The sequence below is a fragment of the Bos indicus genome, chromosome X (genome assembly GCF_029378745.1).
Source record: "Bos indicus isolate NIAB-ARS_2022 breed Sahiwal x Tharparkar chromosome X, NIAB-ARS_B.indTharparkar_mat_pri_1.0, whole genome shotgun sequence".
Taxonomy (NCBI): Eukaryota; Metazoa; Chordata; class Mammalia; order Artiodactyla; family Bovidae; genus Bos; species Bos indicus.
Window position 1 is genome coordinate 127,595,540 of NC_091789.1, and position 11,779 is coordinate 127,607,318.

Sequence of the window (11,779 nt, forward strand, 5' to 3'; positions counted from 1 at the left end):
GCAGCTATCCTAGCAGTAAAAAGTTCTTAAGAAACCTAGTAAAACATTCAGCTGCCATTTCAAATTTCTGAGGGAAAAATCAGCACGACTGGCAGCAAACAAATTTTGCAAAGACGAAAACCACTAGACTTTATAAAATTAATCAAACAACTGTTTGACAACATCACTAAACTCCATCTCACTAAAGCCAAGATGTAGCTACAAAAATTTATTTTGATGTTAGAAGATCTTCATGTAAGCATAGAATTAACATCAAATTTACTCATGTACTTAAAAATCATTAATAAAAAAAGATCTTAGACTATGAATGGAAAAGTAAAACTCTTCTAGATAGAATGTTTAATCTTTACATTTTCCCACTTATCCCTTGCCAAGCTGCAATGACAAGAAACAGAGGCACAGTGTAAATATGAGACAAAAATGTAGAAAAATGCACTCATTAGGATGAGGGCAAAGATGATTCTGGCTGTTAAAGTATGAAGAATAGTCTCCAAATTTTACTTATTTTTAAATGAGTGTAGTAAAAAATGCAAAGCAAGCTAGTAGATTTAACTCTTTCTGCCATCCAGCTGGTCTTGGTTAGGCATGATTTATGAGAAGTATACTAATTACATGTAAATGTATCCTTCCAAAAATGCTTTAGAAAGCTATGAAGGACTTTTAACACAGTCCTCAAAATTCTCAAAATCTCAATCACAGTCAAGAATCTGCTAAGCAGGGATTTCCCTGGTGGTCCAGTGGTTAAGAATCCACCTTGCACGGTGGTTCACCTGGTAAAGAATCTGCCTGCAATGCGGGAGGCCTGGGTTCGATCCCTGGGTTGGGAAGATCTCTTGGAGAAGGGAAAGGCTACCCACTCTAGTATTCTGGCCTGGAGAATTTCATGGATTGTATAGTCCATGGAGTTGCAAAGAGTCAGACACGACTGAGGGACTTTCACTTTGCAATGCAGGGGACATAGGTTTGATCCCTGGTCAGGGAACTAAGATCCCACATACCGTAGAGTAACTAAGCCCTTGCACCACAACTACTGAGCCCACAGGCTTTGGAGTCTGAATGACGCAATGAAAGATCCCACATGAGGCAACAAAGATCCCATGCACTGTAATTAAGACCTGACACAGCCAAATAAATAAATATGTTTTTAAAAGAGTCTTCCAAACAAATCCAGTTGGATTGCCTGAAACTTTCATTGTGTAAGCCTCAGGCACCTGTTGAAGAAAGTGGTCAGACTCTAAGTACCTTCAGGCCAAGCCTGTGCCTGCTTTTTGAGTTTCGTACCCATAGTAGACATTTTTAAATCTTTATCAAAGGAAGACCAAAATAAGGAAGTAAAGATGGAAAGCAGGGAGGGAAAGAAGGAGGAGGGAAGGAAAAAAGAAAGGAAGGGAAAGAAGGAAATTAAGGAATCTGAAGAGCAAAATCATGTTCAATTTCTTCTGAGAACTGCTCAAAAATGATGTCTTATTTACATACATCTAAATACAAACTGATACAATGAGAGGAAAGCAGGATGAACTACATCAATTACAGGGCTGTATAAAGTGGGAAGCTGATACTGCAGTGGATAAATCCTAAGTACAGAATTTCTGGGGCTTGCTACTTCTCCAAGTTGTGTCATCCTTATAGGAAACCTCAGTACTGCCAATGAAGACCCTGAAGCAAATGTTTCACTATGTCTCCATACTGAAAAATAAATCAAGTCTAAATAAAAATAACTTCATCGACCCATCCAAATGCCACATGTTATAATGCAACTTGTAAACAAACTGTAGAGACTCAGTCTTGTCTTTCTGGTTCCAGGCTGTCACAATGTCTAAGGGATCTGCATGTAGAAGGGGTCATCTTAATTGGGAGAAATTTTTATTTACCAAAAATCACAAATATTAATTTAAATAGAATATTTAAAAAATGTAAATATTCCCAGAGGTAGAGAGAATATATGAAGAGATAAAACTATAGGAACCAGGAACTAAATTTGTGAGCAGGGAGATGGTAGACTAGATTTCTGCAGACTTGTATATGCTCTTAGAAATGCAATTCTCCATGTCAACTCTTCAGTTTCTTTATAATCATGTAATATTTGCCAAGCATATACCATCTGATAAGCTGGAAGAGAATGGTTACAGCTTTGATAGCTGAAAGAAATCAACCTGAAGCAAAATGCCACTTAAAACACAACACAATAAAGTGAAAAATTCTCATTGAGACAAATTATCTTATATACCCCTTTTTCCTCAATGTATTTTGGAAAGAATATTCAATGTACACTCTACCAGTTACCTTCTTTACTAGGAACTCGCTTTATGGTGTTTGTAAACTTGTTAATTTAATCCAAAGCCATGGAAGTTTTTTAAAATGACATGAGTAGCACAAAATCTCACTGAAAATAACAATTTTGTTCAACCAGCAGATTATTTTTTTTCCCATTTCTATTCAGGTAGTTTATATAGTCGGAGAAGGCCGTGGCACCCCACTCTAGTACTCTTGCCTGGAAAATCCCATGGATGGAGGAGCCCGGTGGGCTGCAGTCCACGGGGTCGCTAAGAGTCGGACACGACTGAGCGACTTCACTTTCACTTTTCACTTTCATGCACTGGAGAAGGAAATGGCAACCCACTCCAGTGTTCTTGCCTGGAGAATCCCAGGGATGGGGGAGCCTGGTGGGCTGCCGTCTATGGGGTTGCACAGAGTCGGACACGACTGAAGTGACTTAGCAGTAGTTTATATAGTACATGTGAAAATCAGTACCATTAGCAGGGATATGAGAATGGATTGATGAATGTGCTAAAAGACAAATGACTGATTTTTTTTTCCCCCAACTAAGCACAGCAGGAGCAAGGCCATTTATGGCTATTAGGAAACTTGGGAGAAATAAATGATTATCACCTTCAGTGAAGACAATGAGAACCATGCTAATATCAATCCCGGTTCCCATCAGGCTAATAAAGCAGCACTGAGACCACAAACTCAGAAACTCTCCAGTTTGTCTCAAGGATTTGCGCAAGTGACCATTGTGAGCTTAAGATGTGACACTCAATCCTGGGGCCCATGACCAGACAGTGTAACTACTGCGGAGGGTGTTAAATTCAGTAATTTGTTCCAACTATTATCGTCTGAATAAATACCTTCAAATCATGCTGAACCCCCAAATTCCATATGCTTGACATAAAATACTTAGAGAACTGGAGAGAAAATGCCCTCAACCTCCTAAATATTCTCTGATTAGCCTAAGTTCACACTTTCACCTGTTCTTGACTTCCAATAGCACTCTTTCAGACTTTGCCTATTCAGATTCAGCCTTAGTATTTCAAGTTTTGCCTAATTTCTCCCTGCAACTCACTTCCCTTCACTCCCCAAACACTGCTCTCACTTGGCTTTTCTCCTGCAGTCTTTCAAACTCCACTGTGACTCCCTCTGACAGATTCTTAAAATTTTCTCTGCACTGGCATTCTATCTTCACCTCTATTTTCTTTAGTTATTTAGTGACAGCTTTGAAATACCCTCTGCATAATTATGGAGAAGGCAATGGCACCCCACTCCAGTACTCTTGCCTGGAAAATCCCATGGACAGAGGAGCCTCGAAGGCTGCAGTCCATGGGATCGCTGAGGGTCGGATACGACTGAGTGACTTCACTTTCACTTTTCACTTTCAAGCATTGGAGAAGGAAATGGCAACCCACTCCAGCGTTCTTGCCTGGAGAATCCCAGGGACAGGGGAGCCTGGTGGGCTGCCATCTATGGGGTTGCACAGAGTCGGACACGACTGAAGTGACTTAGCAGCAGCTGCATAATTATGAACCTTGCTTACTATTTCCAGACCTCTCTGTTGCCCTCCAGATCCGTATATTTGATACATCTCTTAGACACTTCACTTGACTCAATCACAGATGGTGACACCTGCTATTCACCACTAATATTCAGCCTCCTTCTCTTTGGCCAGTAACACAAGAGAAATTAGAGAAGCCAGGTACTTTATCCTCTCTTGCAACTAGAGTTTTCCAAGTGACAAGTTCTGGCCGATGAGATACAAATAGTAGTTTTATGCAAAGACTTCTGGGAAAGCAAACTCTGTTGTTTGTTCCCCGCCCTCCTCCCCGTCTTCTTTTTTCTAATGCCTGGTGATAGTTTAGAGCCTTTTCACATATTTCTCAGCCTTTTAGATGTCCTCTTTTGTGATTTGTCTGTTCAACTCTTTTCCTTATTTTTCTATTATGGCACAGCTTTTAATTGATTGGTAGGAATCTGTCTGTATTCGAAAACAAGTCCCTGTTGGATATAGATCTTGAAAATATTCTATTATAGTCTCTGGGTTGCTTTTTCACTTTCTTACCAGTGTCCTTCAATGAACAAAAGTTCCTAATCCTAGTGTACTCTAATTTGTCATTTTTCTTTCCTTTATGGGTAATATTTTTCAAATCTTGTCCAGAAAATCTCTACTGACTCCAGAATCATGAAGATATTTTCTATTTCCCCTAAAAATTTGGTGGCTTTAATTTTGTTATTAGTACTGAAATCAATCTGGAATTGAGCACATATACCAAAATGGGAATGAAGCAGAGAAGATTAGCATGGCCCCTGTGCAAGGATGACACACATATCCATGAAACATTCCATATTTGGGGGCTTCCCTGATGGCTCAATGGTAAAGAATCCACCTGCAAGGCGGGAGACCTGGGTTTGATCCCTGGGGTGGGAAGATCCCCTGGAGGAGGGCATGGCAACCCACTCCAGTATTCTTGCCTGGAGAATCCCCATGGACAGAGGAGCCTGGTGAGCTACAGTCCATGGTGTCACAAAGAGTCGAACTTTTAAGCACACACACCATGTACCAACACCAGACTGTTTTAATCATCATAGCTTTATAATAGGACTTGGTATCTCGGAAGAACATCTTCCCACTTAGTTCTCCCTAAAGACTGTCTTGGCTAGTTTTTGGCCCTTTGATGTCCATATACATTTTAGAATCATTTTGTTAGATTCTTCAGAAGTAAAGAAATAATCTGCTCTGGTTTTGACTGTGATTCCATTGAGTCCACAGAAAAAAACTGGGAAAACTGCCATCTCTTAACATTGCATTTTCCAACCCATAAATTTATTATAGCCCTCCATTTATTTGGGTCTTGATTTTATTTTGAGAATGTTTTGTACTTTATGTTGTACATAGTTAGTTGCACATATTTTGGCATATTTTGTTAACTTTATTCCTAGGTATTTTATGCTATTGGAAGTAGTATATTTTAACATTTCATTTCCTATGTGTTTGCTTCTGCTATAACTGACTTTTGTAAATGTTGTAAGTTCCTAAGTAATTATGTTTGTTTGAAGATGCTTCTGAGTTTTTCTCATTTATACTCCACTTTTATTTCTTCAGTTACAACCCATATTTTTATTTCTTCTAATCTATATGCCTACTATTTCTTTTTCTTTACTTATTACACGGGTTCAAACTTCTTTTATAATGTTGAAAATAAGTGGTCAGAGCAGGTATCCTGTCTCATTCCCAGTCTCTGGGGGAAAGGTTTCAATATTTTGCAATCAATTATATGGATTACTATAGAATTTTTTTAGATATGCTTTATAAAATTATGGAATTTCCTACTGTTCCTGATCTACTAACATATTTTATAATCACATGATTTCTCTCCCCTTTTCTGTTAATGTATTGAATCACATTGACTTTTAGATATAAATTACTTTTTCACCCCAATAATAAATCCTCCGTTTTAATCTATTATCCTTTTTCTTCATTGCCAGATTAGCAGTTGTATTCATTTGCTACAGCTGCCATAACAAAGTACCAGAAACTAGGTGATGCAATAGAAATCTATTATCTCCCAGTTTTGGAGACTGGAAGTGTGAAATCAAGGTGTGTGCAGAGGTGCTTCTTTCCTAGGACTTTGAAGGAAGGATATGTTCCAGGCCCATCTCTTTGGCTTGCAGATAGCCATCCATGTGTTCACAGGGCACTCTCCCTGTATACTTGTCTCCAAATTTCCTCTTTATATAAGAATATCAGTCAGATTAGGGCCCATTCTATTGTCTTCCTCTTAACCTCTGTAAAAACCGTATTTTCAAATAAGGTCACATTCTGAGGTACCAGGGGTTAAGAGGTTAACATAGGAATGTGGGTTGCCAAGGGAGGTGGGAAGGTGGAATGGACAGTAATTAACCCATAACAGATATATAAACATATTTTGTTTAGAATTTATCTGTCAGTTTTCATGAGAGATTTTACTGTAATATTCCCTTGTCTTTATCTTAATATTAAGGTTATACTAATTTATATTTGCAAATTCAAATTTTTCTGATTACCACAATGATTTGGGATTTTTACATGTTTTTGTATTTTGTGGATTACTTCTTCATGTCTCATATCTTTTGCTTTGAGGATACATATTTTTCTTATTACTTGGTAAGAATTTTTATTGTCAGTCTTTCTGTCTATTGCACTATGCTGTATTTTTCCAGGAGACTTTACCTGTATTTAGGTAAACAGACATTATTAAAACATAGGTATTCACGTTTATAATTCTCTTCATGGTATCTGTTGTTTACTGTCATGTCCCTCCTAATGAAACGCCCCCTTGTGTCAAAATTATAACATTTTCAATACGACTTTCACTACACATTAAATTGCTTAATTTTTGTATCTGTATCTTTAACGTGGGCCTCTGTGATGGCTCAGTGGTAAAGAATCCACCTGCCAATGCTGGAGATGTGGGTTCAGTCCCCAGGTTGGGAAGATCCCCTGGAGAAGGAAATGGCAACCCACTCCAGTATGCTTGCATGGGAAATCCCATGGACAGGAACCTGGCAGGCTACAGTTTATGGAGCTGCAAAAGAGTTGGACACGACTTAGCAACTAAATAACAACAACATTTTTAAACATATCTGCAATTTCTCTAAGGTAACATATAACCATCTAAATTGTATCTTATATACTTAACCTGCTGCTTCTATATCATTTATTGGAGTCCAACATTTAAAGCCTGATTTGAAATGCTAACTTCATAGTATGATAAATTTATATTCAAATTATGATTACTTTTATACTTTGACATCTTCTCAATTTTCTATCTATATGTAAACTAATACTCACTTTAATCGCTGTAGTTTTCTAATACATTATAATATGCTTTAGATTAAATATTATGGCAATGTTACATATTTCTCTATACATTTCTTTTAAAATTTTGCCCATGCTATTCTCATGTGTATATTTGTTCAGATAAACTATAGAGAGTGAAGGACAGGGAATCCTGATGTGCTGCAGTCCGTGGGATGGCAAAGATTCAGACACGACTTAGCGACTTAACAACAAACTAAAGAATCCCTATTGTCAAGATCAGGAAAAAATAACATACTATTGGGATTTTTATAGGAATTGTGTTACATGTATAAACTGATGAGGTATAATTATCATCTTTATAATTCTAAGGCATCCATTGGAAAAATAGTATGTATCTCCATTTAACAATTCTAAGACTCTGCTTAAAGTTTCATAATTTTCTTCATGTAAGTCTTGTACATTCGTCATTTTGTTCTTTGGCTTTACATTTGTTTGATGGGAATAGAATATTTGGTTTCATTTTACTTCTAATTAGTCATATTTGTTGACTTTCAAATCGTGTTATTTTAAAATTTGTTTCTGAATGCTTTTTTGATATCATCAAGGAAAGCTGCTCAGATTGTATAATGTAATGTTCTAATGTACTGATTTCATACACACAGCCACATATATGTTATGCCCTGGAGCTGTCTACAGCCTCAGTATCTTAATATACTTAATTGAATTCAGTTTTCTAGCTTAAAGATTGTATACTTCAACATCCTTTATTTTTAATTTTAAATGAGTATTATTAAGAAGGGCAATTATTCTTTCTAAGTTTAAATGTTTTGCCTTCTTCATTTTCATCTCAGTAGTTCGCTCAGGACTGCAAGCTACAGAAATGTTACTGTTGCCAACAAAATGGTTATGTAGAAAAGGAAAGAACGTTCACAGCAGAGAGACATGCAGTAACATTTCTCATATGGCACACTGGTTTATATCACCATTTCTACAATCACATTAAACACATCCTCCTCATCGCAAATAGCCACTCCTATCAGCCTATCTTTTTCTATTCACTGGTCTCAGGCACACTAAATTTAAAAAGCTCACAGGCCCCTTCCCAACCTCCAACAAACCCACAAATTCAATCAATTCTTCCCTCATGATCCATTTCAAACCTACCTTTGAATTTTCTCTTTTGCTGCCAGCATCCTAGACAAGGCTCATGTTACAATAATCTGGCTTCTTTTATCATAATACTCTAATACAGGACTTCCCCAGTGGTTCAGTGGCTAAGAATCTGCCTGCCAATGTAGGTGGCACGGGTTGGATCCCTGGTCTGGGAAGATCACACATGCCACGGGGCAACTAAGCCTTGTGCGCCACCACTATTGAAGCCCATGCACCTAGAGCCTGTGCTCTGCAACAAGAGAAGTCACCACAATGAGAAGCCAATTCTGATGCTTGTTTTCCGGGCTGAGTACTAATGTTGTACTAGAGAGTAGCCCCCTGCTCACTGCAACTAGAGAAAGCCCACGTGCAGCAACAAAAACTTGGCTTGACCATTTGTTTTTTCTGAATCCTCAGTAGCTGGATTCCCTTCACTGTTCCCTGATCATATCTGATTACTTTCTACCACTGTTCCTGCAGCCACTCTTCTAACTTCACTGACTTTGCCTGCAGCCTAGTTTCCTAGAGTCTGGGTCCCCACAACGCCCCACCAGAGCTCCCCACTGAACACAACTGCTTGAGCTTCTGCTGTCTCTGAAAGGCTTCAGCCTCTGCCAAGGACCAGTCAACTATGATCTTAGAACTGGTTTGGATTCTTCTGTAACATAACTGGCCCCAGTTTCACGTCAGTCTTTGACCTTAGAAAAATGTCTCAATCCTGGTCCCATATTCAAAACACTGACCTTGGCTTTACCTACGGATGTTCCCAGAGCACTTAAATATTATAACATCAGCAATCAGTGATTGCTTAAAATAAAGAAAGAAACCTCACTTTTTTTTTTTTCCCCCAAGGCAACTCAGTGTTTTACCTGTGTTGAAAGAGTAACTTCTTGCATGGCAGAAACAATTGATGCTCTATGTAAACTTTTGTACACTGCTTCTCACTTTTTGACCAGCCTTACCAATATTTAAAGACTGGCTTTGAACTTAGAATCCTTAATTTCAAGGCAAAATTTCATTAATTTTTTAAATGTTATTTTATTTTTAATTGGAGGATAATTACTCTACAATGTTGTGACAGTTTCCACCATACACTAACATGAATCAGTCATAGGTATTCATATGTCTCCTTCTCCTCCTAAAACTCCTTCCCATCTCTCTCCCCATCCCACTCCTCTAAGTCATCACAGAGCACCAGCTTTGGGTTCCTTACATTACACAGCAAATTCCCACCAGCTATCCACTGGTGGGTAATATGTATGTTTCAATACTACTCTCTTAAGTCACCTCACTCTCTCCCTCCCCTACCATGACCATAAATCTGTAAAGAAGCTGACATGTTTAAAACAAATGGCTACACAGGGACACTAACCAGATTCAGTAATAGAAAAAAAAAATGCAGTTTTCAGTTTCCTGAAATAAGCATCTCTCATGATTCAACCATGAGAATCAATCAGCCAAATGTTTTCATTAATTTTTTTTATTTTTATTTTTTGTTAATTTATTATTATTATTTTTTTACTTTACAATATTGTATTGGTTTTGCCATACATCAACATGCATCTGCCACGGGTGTACAAATGCTTTCATTTATAAATGTTAAAACTGTGCAAATTTTTACTTCAAAGGAAGTGCTTAAAACAATACTGCAAATCCCCATGGACAGAGGAGCCTGGTGGTCTACAGTCCATGGAAGTCGAAAAGAGTCGAACGTGACTGAGTGACTAAGCACAGCACAGCATGGGATGTAAGACACCAAGAGTGAACCCTGATATAAACTATGGCCTTTGGGTGATTATGATGTGTCAATGAAGGTTCATTGATGGTGACAAATGTACCACTCAGTGCAGGATGCTGAGAGTGGGGGAGGTTGTGTGTGTTGTGGGGGATGGTGGATAGATGGGAACCCTCTGTGCTTTCCACTCAATTTTTCTGTGAATCTAAAACTACTCTAAAGAATAAAGTCTATTTTTGAAAAATAAAAAAAAAAACAACATTGCTAATTGAAAACTGAAAATGTCAACACTTTCCATTGTATTTTATTATTTGAGACTGTGTTTTATGTCAAACATATAAATAAAACAATGAGAAACTTTTCATTTCTATGGTGATACTTGAAAATCACACAGAATTTAATCATGCCTACAAAAATGCTTGTTGGAAAACTGACCTCAAATATCATAGTCCGTGCTCAGTCACGTCTGACTCTTTGTGACCTCATGAACTGTAGCCCGCCAGGCTCCTCTGGCCAAGGGATTTTTCAGGCAAGAATACTTGAGCAGGTTGCCATTTTCTTCTCTAGGGCAGCTTTCTGACCCAGGGATCAAACCCACATCTCCAGCATCTCCTACGTTGGCAGGCAAATTCTTTGTCACTCTGCCACCTGGGAAGCCCCTTGAAAGATACCTTTCAAGTATCATGAAAGCTCTCTAATCTGACACTTTGAAGTTTATGTTGCTTGCATTTTCTTCTGTGTGGCAGAAATAGCAAGACTTTTCTAATAACCATCAACATTGATAGAAGATGGCATTAGTGCCAAGCTTTTTTACAGCATAAGTATATAGCTACATTTTTTATGTCTATAAAAATGTGGTATTTGATAGTAATGCAGAATAGAGAAAGGGACAAATGACAGCCATGTAACCCCTAGAATTTTACATAAAACTCTATTCTTCAAATAACGTTTTTCCTAAAATGTCAAGCATTTATTTTGACTTACAAAGTCTGTTTTCCCCCAAGAGTAATTGACGGTTGTTAAGGGAAATGATTCTGCATCAGTTCAAAGCTTCTCATAGAGCCCGGGTGAACATGACCATTTCTCAATGCTTTTTGGCATCACTGAATCCACTGGCCAGTCAAGCCAGCTTGTTGTTGGTCCAGCTTATTAGAGGCAAGGAAATAGACTCTGAAGAAAGCAGTACATTCAGGATGCTCTGAAGAGCTTCCTGTCAAAAGCCAGGCCAAAGTCTTTGAGGAGAAGCCAAGAGTCAAAGCCAGGTAGACCAGAAAGAGGCACCAAGTCCAGAGAGAGAAGCAGGGTCATAATAGCAGAGAAAGAGCCAAGAGTCAGAAGCCAGATAGATAGTGAATTTGAGTGTGATCAAATAGAGGCAAACAAGACAGCCTTGGCACAACTGCTTTTCAAACAGGGCAAGATCAACATGGATACCAGTGCTCTTCCAATAGCTACCATTGATATTTGCAGAAAAGGCACCACAGCAGTAGCTTCTAATATGAGACACTCCATTTAGATGACCACTTATGGAGAAAAGGTTACTAAAAGAAAAAGGAAACTGTTCCTTCCAATAATGAAAGAAATTTTGTTAAGGAATTAAAGATGAATCAGACCACACAATACACTCTGCTGTATCCATGACTCTATTGATAACATTGACTCACCTACAAATCCATAATGCAATCATAACATATGGTTATAAGACCCTCAGGCTTTACAGCATTCTGAAATACTTTCATAGTAATTGATAAACAAATTATATTTCAAATAATCTGGAAGTGAACTGTAATCTATTTTCTTAAATGAGAAACTAAGTTAAT

At 38.0% G+C, this 11,779-nt stretch overlaps 1 non-coding gene across 1 annotated transcript; it reads left to right on the plus strand.

The window, feature by feature from the left end:
• The first annotated feature begins 4,521 nt into the window (after nucleotides 1-4,521).
• On the plus strand, nucleotides 4,522-4,623 carry LOC139181769 (U6 spliceosomal RNA). The gene has a single exon (XR_011565512.1). It is a non-coding gene; the product is annotated as a U6 spliceosomal RNA (small nuclear RNA).
• Nucleotides 4,624-11,779: the final 7,156 nt, after the last annotated feature.